This window comes from Phalaenopsis equestris, unplaced genomic scaffold, assembly GCF_001263595.1.
Source record: "Phalaenopsis equestris unplaced genomic scaffold, ASM126359v1 Scaffold000063, whole genome shotgun sequence".
Lineage (NCBI taxonomy): Eukaryota > Viridiplantae > Streptophyta > Magnoliopsida > Asparagales > Orchidaceae > Phalaenopsis > Phalaenopsis equestris.
In genome coordinates, this window is record NW_018164505.1 from 73,476 (window position 1) to 87,998 (window position 14,523).

Consider the following 14,523-nt stretch of genomic DNA (forward strand, 5'->3'; position numbering starts at 1 on the left):
ATGAGACTATGAAAGATTCACTCTTTTAAGACACTGACGGGGGAATACTAAGACACCCAAGCACTTTAATGGAAATTGATATTGATATTGAAGTATATTAATTGGTACAAGATTTAATAGGGTATATGATTCTATAGAATAATACAAGACATCCAATTGATCAAAAAATATATAATAGAAACTGCATCAACCCATAACTATTTATAAACACCGGTTTTAAACAAAATGTCTCTAGCCGTCTCAAGACGATGTCTTTTTTTTTTTTTTTAGCTAATCCATTTTGGGATGGAGTATCTACACAGGCTGACTAGTGAAACATCTCGTTTTGTGTCATATATGTCAAAAAGGATGCATAAAAATATTTTTTAGCGTCACTTTTAGAATCTTAACCGAAATATTGAATTTAGTTTTAATTCCAACACAAAAAGATTGAAAATATGATAGTAACTCAATGCGAGATTTCAAGAAGTAAAACCAAGTCAGAAAAATCATCCACAAAAGTGACCAAAGTAAATCCATTAGATAATAGATAAAGTTCCCAAAAATCAGAATGCACCAATTTAAAACCGAGTTACTTTTTCATTAACTCTAAGAAGAAAATAAAAATGATACTGTTTAGTAAATTGACACGACTCACAATCTAAGGATGATAATTGCTAAAATTGAGGGTATAACCTTTTCAATATTGATAGTGATGGATGTATTAATCAATAATGAATCTCAAAAGAAGATAAGGAACTGGAACAAGCTATGGGTCGAGGTTTCCCCTTATCCACAATGTATTGCCCCCCTAATTCTCATCGTTTGCAGACAATCTTCTTCGTCATAAGATCCTGAAATAAACAATGATCTAAAAAGAATATGATACAGCAATTATGAGCGCATAAACAAGTGAATTGAGGTAACAAATCTATTAATTTTGCTAACAAAAATAAGATAAAAGTGAATTGAGGTAAATGTGAATAGAAGTTAAAGTAATTTGTGTGTAACATTTGCCATAAACAAGAATATTAGAGGTAGATTTGTCTGCTAAGTGACGAAAGAAAGATGCTTATGAAAGATAGACAAAAGTTTTAGACCACCTGTCATGTTATCTGTAGCACAAAAATCAATAAACAATTGTGTGGAAGAGGAAAGAAGGCAAGTATCATTGTTACCTAACTTAGCAAGGGTAATGATAGAGAAGAATTTCTTGTATGTTCCATGAAATTTGATGAACTTAGCATATTCATCTGTAAAGATCAAGAGAGTTACACATAGAAATATCGTTAGTAGTGACCATGTGAGCTGACAGTAATTTAGAACCCTATTGGTTATTTTTGAGTAACTTCTGACACATTCTCTTCATATGACCAGGTTCATGATGATAATACCACACTACCTTCGAACCTTGAGCCAATGTGGATTGTAAAGAGAACAAGGCCTTCGAAAAAAATTGAAGCACAAAATGATGACAACGACATTTGCAGCGGACGAGTCCTTCGAACGAAACTGAAGCATCGAATGATGACATCGATCGATGTAGATGATAAAGTCGAAGACATCTAGGGATGCTAGCGACGAAGCTGAAGGCGGTGCTTGTTCCGAAGCAGGCTACATCATCTTTGTCAAACGAACGAAGCAGCCGCAGACAAAGCTCTAATACCATGTGATGGAAAGCTTCCTCTTTTCTTATTTCCAATTGAAAACATATATTAAATATTTATATACACTGTCATTTTTCTCGATTAGAAATAAGTCTAATATAGAAAAGAACTTCGAATTAAATCTCCATTAATAAGGTTGTCTAATATCAAGTTTCCTAATATACAAGCTTCCTAATATACATTTTTCATAACAATATTGATAGACACAAATTTTCATATGAATTGAATTTCAAGCCTTTTCAGTTTTCATCCAAGGAAGAAAAGATTCATTTTACAATTAATTTTTTGAATAATAAACCCGGAGAACTTCATATGTTTTAACCGTACCTAAAATTAGCTGCATAAACTGATTATCAACAGGTCAGGGCCATTCAATGTCATATAAAATTGCGGAAAGACAGTAGTTCGGAAATGTGTCAAATGACCCAGTCTCGTTATAACATTTCATTTATTTAATTTGACCCTTCTAATTTGATACCTCTTAGCTCTCTGTTTGCATCCAGAAAATAATTCAGCGCTTCTATAAGAGAATTGAGACAAATGAAACTAAAAATCTCTCCATATTTAGACTAGATCGGAATCCATCCAGATTCTCTCTCCAACATAAAAGTAGACTTCACTCTCCCTACAAGTCTAACAAAAGAGCTAAATAACTTTCACAATCCAAGATCTCACATTTATTTGTCTCCGCTCCAGGCCAATACCAATTACATAAAAATATACAAGATAAAATGGCAGCAGTTTAAAGATATAAATGTGTAATCTCATATTAAAAAGTTGATTTCAGATTAAATGGCAATGCTCAAATATATTTGTAATCTGTGCATGCAAACAGAAGTAATGAATACATACGCAGAGTGAGTTACTAAATGCTTTTTAGCTTCCGCCAGGTTAGCCTTAAAATCCGTCGGTACATTTGGCATTATCTGACAGACAATGTTCCACATCAATAAAATTGTGTTTTCAATCATGAGAAAGAATGTGTTTCAAAAAAGCCTATGGTTGTGACAGTACCTTATTTACTGACAGAAGAAATCATTGTTGAGAGGCACATGTATGCTCAAAAACTGATTATTCTGAAACAAGATCCAACCTATTTGTGTTGAAGCTTACACTAGTAAACTTCCATATCTTAATCATTCAGTCAATTAATGTCTTCATTTCATATCCATAGCACAGGCCATTCTCGTTTTCTCTCCCGATGATTAAAATATGCTAATGGGTCCAGGTTGGCTTGCAAATAATGTCTTCCTGAAAAATAAATTGAAATTAATAAATAAACAGAACATCGTGATGTAAGCAGACAAATAGCAAGGATGCATCTTAGTATTAGTATAAGTTATAACAGCACAAGCAACCATAATAAATTCATGCAGGTTTTACTCGAAGTGAGTTGTCTGCATAGTTTTCATATAAGCTTGCACAAGAACTTTAAAATACTTGAGAGGGTAGAATTTCTTAAATTTATGTAGACTCTACTTCACAGCAAAACTTGAATTAGGAAGTTCAGCAAAAAGATTTTGAAGGTTTCGAGTCACAACTTCAAGCGAAATCCGTTGCTTGTCGTTAGACGATTATGGAGGATTAAATCAGCTAAATAAAACGCAAGAAAATACAATTTTATCACGGTTCAACTGCTTTGTGTTGAGATTTCCAAGTCGAATTGGCCAAATTATACACCAAACAACATCAATCAAAGAATTATACAATCACTCTAAAAAATATTTTAATCAAATTTGGAGTATTCCAGCGTCTTTCCTCCAAAGCTATTTTGAATTAGGTTTATTTTAAGACACTCGGTGTGAGTTATGCACGTACAAACACAATCCTTCCTACAAGCATTCAAATTGGCCAATTTGATAGAGGATTTAATGACAAATGGACAAAATACTACAATGCTGTCACGACCATCAACAACAACTATTTCAATCATCTGCTTTTATTGTCCAAAATAAGAAACTCGAGACTTTATTTGTTAGACTGCACTGAATCCTAAAGGCCGTTAAAAGGAAAATGCCTTATGGAAAGGAAACATGAAAGATCGGTTGTGATCGGGGCTAATCAAGAGCCTGTTAAATAGCAATCACCTGTTTTGATAGCCCAATATTAATCCAGACAATTACGACTCAATGAACATCGAGGTGTGACACCTGGACCTTATGTTTAGAATTCCATCACCAAAAGGTCTCAAGTAGAAAAGGTAAGCAAATATAGAGGCCGAAGATTCATGAATAAAAAAAATTTTGAAGATAGAAAAGAACGGGGAATCTGGTCAACACTCTCGGGATCTGTCATTGGTAAAATCTCATCATTATAGTCCTCTAGAAGAATCTCACTATGCATGACCACTATAAAGCTTGATGGTTTGGAGATTCACATCACTGACGCTAGGGCTACAATTGTATCTGTCTGTAGCTTCATCAAGAGACATCAACTACTGAAATACCTACAGGTTAGGCTTTTCAGTTCGTCCATCAAAGAAAACTGGATGATAAGAATAATTATCATCGCGCAAAAACTATTAGATCAACTCATTATTTAAGGAGTTCTAAAGTGAGAAGGGGTTATCCTTACCCATGGTAAACTTGAAATAAAAAATGTTAAAAGGAATAGCTCCACTGGCGAGGTGAAACGGTCACTTTAGGCTCGACAGCATCAAACCCTAACCATTGAGAAAAAGTGAATTGGCATTCTATCTAATAGAATGCTCAAAATTTTGAAGGCTCTAAAAGAAGGAACCTTAATGAGGAGAATATACATATAGAAAGCTTCTTATGGTTGAAACCAACTGAGCTCTAATCAAGAAGTTGTCATCTTTCTTCTGCTATGACAGCTCCTGATTCACGGGATGAAATGACCAAAGAATAAATTGAAGTGACATTTGATTTGCTCTCTCAGAGATCTGCCATTAATAAGCTTATTCAAAGATGGATTCTGAAAAAGTTTTATTGATGAATCTCAAAATGGCTGAAACCTTGAAAAGTCTGCCAAGGGATCTCACTGTCAGCAAACTTCAACCCCGCAGGTGAACGGGTATCCAATTTTTCCTTGTAGGATATGACTTTGGTCATTTTCTCTCCAAAAAATCCAAAACAACAAAATGAATTATAACTATAATCTATGCCAGAATCACTTCTTTGTCAAATTATAACTATAATTATATCAAATGCCAGAATCACTTCTTTTTCGGACAAAACCAAACATTCAGGGTGATATCATGTTTCATACCATAATCCTTATATACATTTTATGTTATTGAAATTCTCCTTACAGATAGGGGCACTTATTTATATATATTTGGGTTGAATCGTGCCTTCAGACAAAATCCCCAAACACTACCACTCACTGCCAGAAACTTTCTTTTGTAAAACACAGGAGCATTCTTATTTCAATTGGGTGATAATATGTTACGATTTGAGATTCTTGAAAATGTACATGGTTGTCGCTGTATTTCCCTTTAAAGGACAAGGGTTTTTCTTATTTTATTTAGATTGATATTGCACTCATGGTCAAGATCCCCAAAATCAGGACAGGGAGTGTTCTCATTTCATTTGGGTAACATCGTGTTTCACATCAAGTTCCTCAAAACATTTCATACTGCTAAAATTTCACCTGCAAGATATGGGACATCTTTTTTATATATTTATGTGACATTATTTTGTTACATGCCGAGTTCCTAGAAAATATCTTCTACTGACAAATCTTTCTTGCAAGACAGGAATTTCTAAATCACATGGGTTGGGAATGTGATAAATTCCAAAACCACCAAATATACTTAAAAATAATGAAATCACTTCATTATTGATTAAGTCCAAAGATCCTTCGGATTAACAACATGCCCAATGTTGACAACATGTCCAATGCTAGGAGCCCCAATCTATCCCTCAAATCTTGAAATCATTCAATCGTCAAGCAGAAAGTATATGGTTCGGGTTGACACTGCACCTAAAGCCGAAATCCTCGATTGCCACACAACCAATGTTCATGCATCATAAAATAAACCCTCCTTTTAATATAAGTATAAGTTAAGGCTGAGATTTTTAGCTGCAATGGTTAGCATCGTGCCCAATATGGATGTCTTCTGTTCAAATGAAATTGTGCTTCCTGGCAAGATCCTCAAGAGGATATTCAAATTATTAATGTCAAAGCTGCATTCAGTCAGCTAAAATGAAGCAAAATAAATTCAAAAAAGATGCATAAGAAAATTCCAGCAGTCAAAGGTTTGTCTCTAAAGATTTGTCAAGGTTTCAAACATTAGATGTAAAAGACTTCCAAATCGGCAAGCTTCAGCAAGTTAAGTTGGAGAAGCTCAAATCCCTTTTTGCTCAATTCTAGGACTCAAAACAGGGTCTTGAAGGTCAAACTCAACAAGCCTATGAGAGAGTCATGGGCTGCTCTTTGTACTAAAGAAGCTAAGGTCGTAGTGGAAGAGCCCCCGTTTTGTCAGTTTGTCGATGACTGAAGCAAAATTCTATTCAAAGCTCAAACCTAATATTCGAGCAGGTACTGAAGGTGAACTCAACAAGCCGTGGCAGAGTCACTGGCTAGTCTTTGCACTCAACAAGCTAAAGTTGTAATGGAAGAGCCCCCATTTGCTAATTTGACGATGATAAGACAGTTAATCCATCAACAACCCTAGTCTATAACTCAAGTGGGTCCTGAAGGCTGGACTGAACAAGCCTATGGCCAAATCACTGACTGTTTTTATTAGTCAACAAACTAAGGCTGCAGTGAAAAAGCCCGCATTTTGTCATTCTGATGCAACGGTTGTTCCGCTCAAGCTAATCAAACTTGACAAGCTCTAGCTATTAAATCCAAGAGATCTTAGGAGCTAAACAAACAACAAAGGAGATGATCCTCACTAAGAAGACATTAAGTCAAACTTAATATCATCTTCAATAGATTCGATCAAGCACAAAGCACAAACCAAAGAATTTCCTTTTCAATGAATCCAAAGCATAAAGCACATGATTGAAGAAGTTATCTTGATGTTCATATGGAGCCTAAGAATGAATCAAGGGTGTTATGCATCAATGCATCCATCAGTCCAACAAGTGTTGGACATGTTGATGCTTTTACCATTGATCTTGTATAGGCCTCAAAAGCAAGCTCATCAGTATGCCTCTTTTATCAAGCCCATCAAAGCGGGAAGCAAAATGTCGAAGGCATGCTCAATTTTCTTGACAAGTCAATAGGGACAAATTTGATCCTCTTTCATCAAGTCTGTCAAAGAAGAAAATAGAGGGCAGGTAATAACTTTAATCCCCCTACAGAGTCAGTGATGACAAACCATGCAAGACAGAAATTTAATTAAATTCTCAATCATGGGCTAATTTTTCTATCAAAAAAAAAGTGTCGAGTTTCAATAAATTATCTAAATTGCAAGGCAATAACAACCAAAGAATAATATATAGCTGCATATCTAATTTAGTTCAAACGTTGCATCGACACCCTATCAGCCCTCACATAGATCTGTTAAATGAATCCCTCAACGTGACATCCAAATAAGTTGTTGGAAATTCATTGGGTTAATCAGCTTAAAACAAACATGATTCGCTTCAGTTGCATATCATATTTATTGGGGGGGAATTTGTTGACTTTATATCTGCCTCATTAGTTGCGTTCATTTTTATGTGATTTGCATGCATAAGGTTTATTTACATGAATTTTCGCTTATATAAAAATTTTTCAGAGGCACAATTTTTCAAAACAGACTGCATAAGCACGTCTGGATCGAGGGCTTCATTCGGTGAATGTTGAGAGGTCAAAGAGCCATTATTATTTAAATGTAATATAAATCTAATATATTTAAATATATTAAATATATAAGTTAACATATAAACATATATTAACTAATATATTTGTATATATATTTATATATTAATAACATGCAATATTTATAATTTAAATGTATTTGTTACTTCATTTGCATCAATCAATTGATTAATTGGTTGTAGGAAATAAATAAAAAACTCATTAATCATGTGGCCCCCACTCTAAACTCCCTTTCGAAGGGAAATGCCTCTCAAGGCGAGCAATAAGTAAAAATAGCAAGTTTTCAAATAGCACCCAATTACTCTCCTTATTAAAAATTTTCCAAAATTCACCTCTCTTTCATGCATGAACATAGACAAAATGAGGGACAAATCCATCAACCATCCTCTTTTCTCTGTCCTTTTTACTAATTTACTAAGATTTCCCTCTCTATTATGAAACGTGAGCCACTCCCCCACATATATTATTTGTTACCGGCATAACACCTGATCTCCTCTCTTCTCTTCTCTTCCCGTATGCGAAAGCTACTCTTCTCTTCCCGTACGCGAAAGCTACATGCCAGAAATCCGCCACCGTTGGCCCGTATGCGAAAGCTACATGCCAGAAATCCGCCACCGTTGGCAACATAACAACCTCCCATCTTCCTCCCACTCTCTTCATATCTCGTTGTCCCTTTCATACAATATCACCATCACCACCCTCTAATCCCACCGACAAACCACTGTCAAGAGCTCCCTCCTTCGCCAGCTCCCTCCTTCGCCACTGCAACCACAATCGGTGATGAGCTCCCTCCTTCGCCACTGCAACCACAATCGGTGAACTAGTCATTTCCTCCAACTGCTCTTCCCGTCGTCGGCAGACCCACAGACATCTACAAATCACCTCTCAGGTAGACCCAAAAAGCCTCCTTTTGGCGACCCAAATCCCAGACTCCCTCTACACTGACATACATCCCTTTCCAACACCACTTCTTGGCGGAACAAAGTCGAGCCTTCCCTTCCCCAAAACTTCATGGCAGCAACAGCAGCTACCTCTCCAGCGCCTCCCACAGTGTGAAACCAGCAGGACTCGTCTCCTCTAAAACCGAACACCTGCTTCTCCAGTAAACAACCCAGCCCATGTGCACATCAACCCTTACCTCCGACTCGTCTCCCTCACTGTCCTTCTCGCCAGCGAGATCCGGCTAGCTACACGCCTACAAACACCTCCTCGATCAATGTCCACATGAAAGGTTGTGCCACCCTTTCAACTCATTCACGCCTTAATGCTAACTAAGAAAGAGACTTTAGTCACGCCACTCCTCCCTCTTCCCTGCCTGAGCAGCAAGATTTCTCCAAGAATAGAGAGCAAAATAGGAGAGAGAAAGAGAGACGGAAAAAAGAAAAAGTGAGAGATAGTATTTCTTATCTCAAAATCCATGCCTCGTCGACGTCGATCACATAAGGTATAAAAAGGTTGCTTCTAAAACTTCTCCATGTCTACTTGTGGCACATTTCGACGCAATGAGGGGAACCCATGCAGATATTTTTTAGGATGGCGGGGGAAGATCATATGTAATGCTCACGATGAAACCTGCTTTGCAATGTGTCTACCACATGTTTTTCTTAGTATGGTGAGGGAGATTCCGCAACGCTCATGACTCATTGGGGGGGGATATGCCTATCGGAATCTGTTTGAGACATGTCCATTACGAGCGAACTCTTGCATGCTTTTCTTAGTATGGTGAAGGAATTCGGCGAGGCTCATTCTTAGCATGATGAGGGAATTCAACAATAATCACGATGCAACAGGAAAAAATGCATAAATGTGTCGTGAATTTTGCTTGCAGCCACCCCATGCATGTGTTTCTTGGCGTGATAGATTTCAAGCATTATAACCACGATGTCTCACAACAATCGCTTTGCATGCCTTTGTTGGAATGGTTATTGGGCCTAGTTTTCCAAAAAACCTTCGAGGGGATGATGTCGAGAGGCAGCCAAAATGCTGCAAAAAATTAACTTAATAAATTCTGCTATTATTTTTGTGGCTTGCCTTACAGGTACTGTATGCGCGTCTTTTATGGTGTGGTGGATTTCAAACATTTCAACTATAGTGTCTCACAAAAAAGGTCATGCACGTCTTTCTTGGCATGGTGATTAGACCCAATTTTCTAAAGCAACGCCTTTGTGGGATGACGTCTGGAGGCTATCGTAATGTTGCCTGTTGTTTGGATTGAATTAAAATTTAAATTAAGCAAAATAAAAGAATAAAAGAAATTGACCTCTAAATTAAAAAGAAATGTTAAACAATCTATAAGAAATTATAAGATTAAAAGTTAAGGTTGATTCTTAAGTTAAATTGAACTGCAAAAATTAAATAAGCAAAATGAAGTCATGATGAAATCACAAAAATGTTTAGAGAGCCAAAAGCCAATTAAATCATAAACAAAAAATCTCCCCTCACCACAAGTGTAACACCAAAACTTATCTAACAGTTCTAAAAGAGAAAGGGAAGTTTGATCCAATCTAGAATGAACCAATCTGATACCATATGGATACTGTTCATGCACCAATGGGGCACACTTGGATTTAATACCACAAATAAATGTAAAAACATGTCACCAAATTCACAATATCATTGCTAGCAAACATAAAACGATTCTTTTTAAAAGACAAAAAAGAAATTCTGCACAATCGCCACCAGATCTACACCACTTTTGGAATAGCAGACAGAAGATGAATTTTAGGACCCTAATATTAAAATCTTACTTGCTCGGGGGACTAGAGGACTCATCAACAACCTCGAATGAAACCTGCAGCAAACTCACTAGTTCACTTATAAAGGTAAATGAGATAGTAAAAAGAACCTACAATAAATTTACAGGGGACTCGACAACTAGTCAACGAGCTCGAATGAAACCTATGGTACAAGCACTAGCTCACTTATGAATGCAACCAAAGTTATTTGAAACCATACATTATGATTATGGGGTGGTCCACACAAGCACTTAAGTGAGAACTGAATGTAGGAGAGATGCATAATTCCAAAAAAACAATCAAAATATAGAATGTTATCGCTAAACATCATATCCACAATCCCTTTGCACTAGTAGACAAAAGGCAAAACTAAATGCCTAAATGAAACATTTGTACATTCTTTAATTATAACATATTCATGCAAATAACAATAAAATCCTCTAAAAATCAATTCAAATTCACTTTGTCGCTTGCCGCAAGTCCTTAATCATAAGTATCTGAGAATGTTGCTTGAGTTAATTGCATATTAATGCTAAAATTGAAATTACATTGAGAAAGGTGCATGTCTTAAAACTCTAGGAACATCCAATCTCAAAACGCCAAATTGAAAACTATTAAATCATGCACAATCTTAAACAGACTGCCTTTCCCATAGAGCAAGGACGCAAGTCCTATATTCTAGTCTGATCATTATTCCTAAATGGACTGTAGTGCATAGGTCTGAGCTCTTATTCAACCAATATGATTCTCTTTCTAATATAAACTAAAATTGACAAGACCAACTATAAATGCTAAAGGTTCTTTTTGGCGCAGCGTTTTAGCTGCGGCGTGGTAGGGTGTCGTGATTCTGCATGTTTGTTTATTGCGGCACATGTCGTTTCATTAAACGAGCCTGCTAAATTAAGACGCAATTTGCATTTGCTGCTTCCGTCGGTTCGCTATTACTCCCATGCCCCCCCGCCAACCCCAGCCTCTTCATGCATTCTGTGCTTCCTTCGGGCTACCTAGGATTTTTTCTCCTCTTTCTTTTCTACGTTCGACACCTGTGACAAGGGAAGCCCGGCGTTTGGTTCCTTCCTCCTATAGTATCTTCTACCCCTCCTCTATTCTTGGTGGCTTTGCTCTATTAAGTATATGGTTTGCGTAGAAACCCATTGGCTTTGGGATTTTTACATAGCACTGAGAACATCTCTTTTTTTCTATTTCCTTGTGGCTTCGCTCTATTTGGTTTGTGCATTGTATTTTTAGCTTCGTTTTGATATTATTGGCTTCCCGGTGGTTTTGTTCTGTTCGGTTTGTAGCTCTGAGATGTTGATTTTGGTATTATTGGGATAATTACATACCTAGCACCCCAAGCAATGCTTCTTGGTGTCTTTATTTTGTATGGTCTTTGGTTTGCGCTTTTTTTTTTTTTTTGTTTTAGGATAATTACATACATAGCTCCTGAATCACTGCTTCCATGTGGTTTTGCCCTGTTCGATTTCTGGTGTTGGATTTGTTAATGAAAATATGGGTAGGGATTTTATCATAAATTTTGATATTTGAGTGGGAATCTGAGAAATTGATGAAAGTTGGTGTTGGATTTGTTGATAGCGATGTTTCAGGTGATGTGAATGTAACGAATATGAGTTGAGATTTTATCATGAATTTTAAAATTTGAGTGAAAATTTGAAAAATGGATGAAAGATAGTGTTGAATTTGTTATTAGTAATGTTCGGGCGTTGTATATGTTTTAAATATGGGTTGGGATTTTATCATGAATTTTGATTTGGCAACAAGAATTTGCAAAATAGATGAAAGATGATGTTGAACTTGCTAATAATAATGTTTCAGGTGTTGTGTATGTTTTGATAAAACACATAAAGTAGATGTTAATAGCCTATGAAGGACTTGGAGATCTTTTGTTATGCCCTTCGATTTCTTAGGTTACTTTGGCATTCGAATTGCCTTTGGTGATGGCTTTGGATTACCATCGTTATGGTCATAGATAGGGCTGTCAAAACGACTCGTTGTTCGCGAACAACTCATGTTTGATTCGTTTGCTAAGTTAACGACCCAAACACAAACAGTTTTGTTGTGCTCAATATATAAACAAACAAAAATTTGTCAAAAAACTGTCAAAAAAAATCTGCGTTTTTCCACCACTCCTGGCTAGGTGCGGTGATCGCTTTCTAGTTGTAGTCTGACTTAAAAAAAAAATTTATAATAGTCGTTGTAGCTTTTTGGGCATCAGATTGATATTCAGCAGTTTCACAGCTACCTTTTAATAAGTTGCAGTTGTCCCAAACAGACCCTCAATCTTCTAAGACGAGCATTCACCACAAGTCCACAAGATCCCCATGGACAAAACAATCCATTGTTGGTGATAAAGATCATTATGTTAGGGTAGCTCGCATACCTCCTCTGACCAAATAGCATGGGCTAAAGAAAGCCCGGGATGACAGAAACATGGAATCTTAATTGGGTTCATAGTCATTCCACCCATTATTGGCTCTTAAGTTCAGGATAATAAATTTTACAATCCAAAACCCTAATTGTTGTTACCAAAACTGAATAATCAGCTCTCTAGTGGCTACTTTTAATCGAAAATGCTCTCCCATTATCAAAAAGAGTAATCAACGATAAAGGCTTCCAACTATCTCCTCTGATTAAATAGACTAGGGTCTATGATAGCTCGGGATGACAAAACTATGAGATCTTAATCCGGTTCATCATCATTCCACCCAATATTGGCTCTTGAGTTCACAACGATATATTTTACAATCCCAAACCCTACTTGGTGTTACTACATATTGAGTAATCAACTCTTTAGTGGCCAAATGTAATAAAAAATATTCTCTCATTATCGAAAAGTGTAATTAACAATAGAGGCTTAAGCCTACGAGAAATCTAGAATCTCAAATCATAAAGTTCTCACAAATGAGAGTAAACTTTTTCGGTAGTGTTTTATCTACGATCCTAATTTACTTTCTAAGAATTTAACCTAGAACTTTATGTAAAACTCCTATCATTTTAAGAGGGAGACTCCAATTTTTAAAGCCAATAGTAAGGCAATAAAGTAGATTGCCGAATTTGCGATTGACAACTTCTTTTTATCCTCTTATTTGCAGATGGTATGTGGAACTAAGGTAAAGAAAGGTTTGTAGTGCTTTTCATGGTTCACACCAAAATAGAAAATGAATTTGTTCTCGCGATCTGAAGTAAGGCTATGGGAATACCATGAAGGGCAAGTGACCCTTCAAAAAGAAAAAAATTGGTCACACAATGTTTATAACAACAAACGTCTTCTAAAAAGCAAGGAAATGCATCATTTCCAAAAAATGGTGTGACAACACAATAAACTGCATCTTGAGTTTGTCTTTTATACCTTAATTAAAGCTTTTAATATAGCAAGCTACCAATAAATTATTATTTTCATTCAAACTGTCTCTCGTAAGGAATCTAAAAGAATAATCTGTGACACTAAAATTTATGCTTCTAGTATTCTTTATAATAGATTATATACTAAGGATGGTGAAAAATATATCTATAAACTAGCCAAACAAAGAAAAAAGAAAAGTAAAGATTTACCTAAAGTAAAGTGTATTAAATATGAAAATCAAAAAGTGCTTTCTTAGAAAAAGATATTCAACATTGGTGGGAGAGCTATTTTGATAAAATTTTTAATGAAGTTTTTGAAAATATGATCGGTCTTAGTGATCTTAATATTGTTAATAATAATAAAACGTTTCATTTTTACTGTCGCATTAGTAAAAAACAAGTTGAGGAGGCTTTAAAGAAAATCAAGGGTGAAAAGTCTGTCGGACCGGATGATATCTCAATTGATGTGTGGAAATATTTAGGAGATTTGGGAGTTTCTTGGCTTACTAAGCTCTTTAATATTTTTTTTGAAAACTAAAAAGATACTTGAGGAGTGGATGAAGAGTTAATTGGTCCCTATTTTAAGAATAAAAGGGATGCACAATAATGTACAAATTATAAAAGAATTAAGTTAGTATGTCATACTTTAAAATTATTGGAGAGGGTAATTGAGCACAGGTTAAGACAGATTGCAAAAATTTCTCATAATCAATTTGGATTTATGTCGGGCGGGTCTATAATAGAAGTTATACATTTATTGAGAGGTTTGATGGAGAAGTTCAGAGAAAATAAGGAGGATCTACATTTGATTTTTATTGATTTAGAAAAAGCTTGCAATAATGTTCCAAGAGACATCCTTTGGAGAGTTCTTGAGAACAAAGGTGTTGATATGACTTGTATTCAAGTCATTAAAGAGATGTATACTAGTGTCGGCACAAAAAAGAAACAAATGTTGTTTGGGGGGTCGCCCGTAAGAAGCTGTCGGCAGCCGGAATTGAAATCCCATC

General features: G+C 35.9%; 1 long non-coding RNA gene across 3 annotated transcripts in view; it reads right to left on the reverse strand.

Moving 5' to 3' along the window:
• Positions 1-632: 632 nt before the first annotated feature.
• LOC110019603 overlaps positions 633-14,523 on the reverse strand; it is a 42,541-nt gene continuing 28,650 nt past the window's right edge. Inside the window, exons 2-4 of one of the 3 annotated variants that reach the window (XR_002293467.1) lie at positions 2,661-2,897; positions 2,499-2,572; positions 633-833 (exon numbers count right to left, since the gene is read on the reverse strand). This is a non-coding gene — a long non-coding RNA (uncharacterized LOC110019603). Of the gene's footprint in view, positions 851-2,255; positions 2,573-2,660; positions 2,898-14,523 lie in introns of those variants that run through there. The other 2 variants (XR_002293469.1, XR_002293468.1) reach the window with 2 other exon arrangements.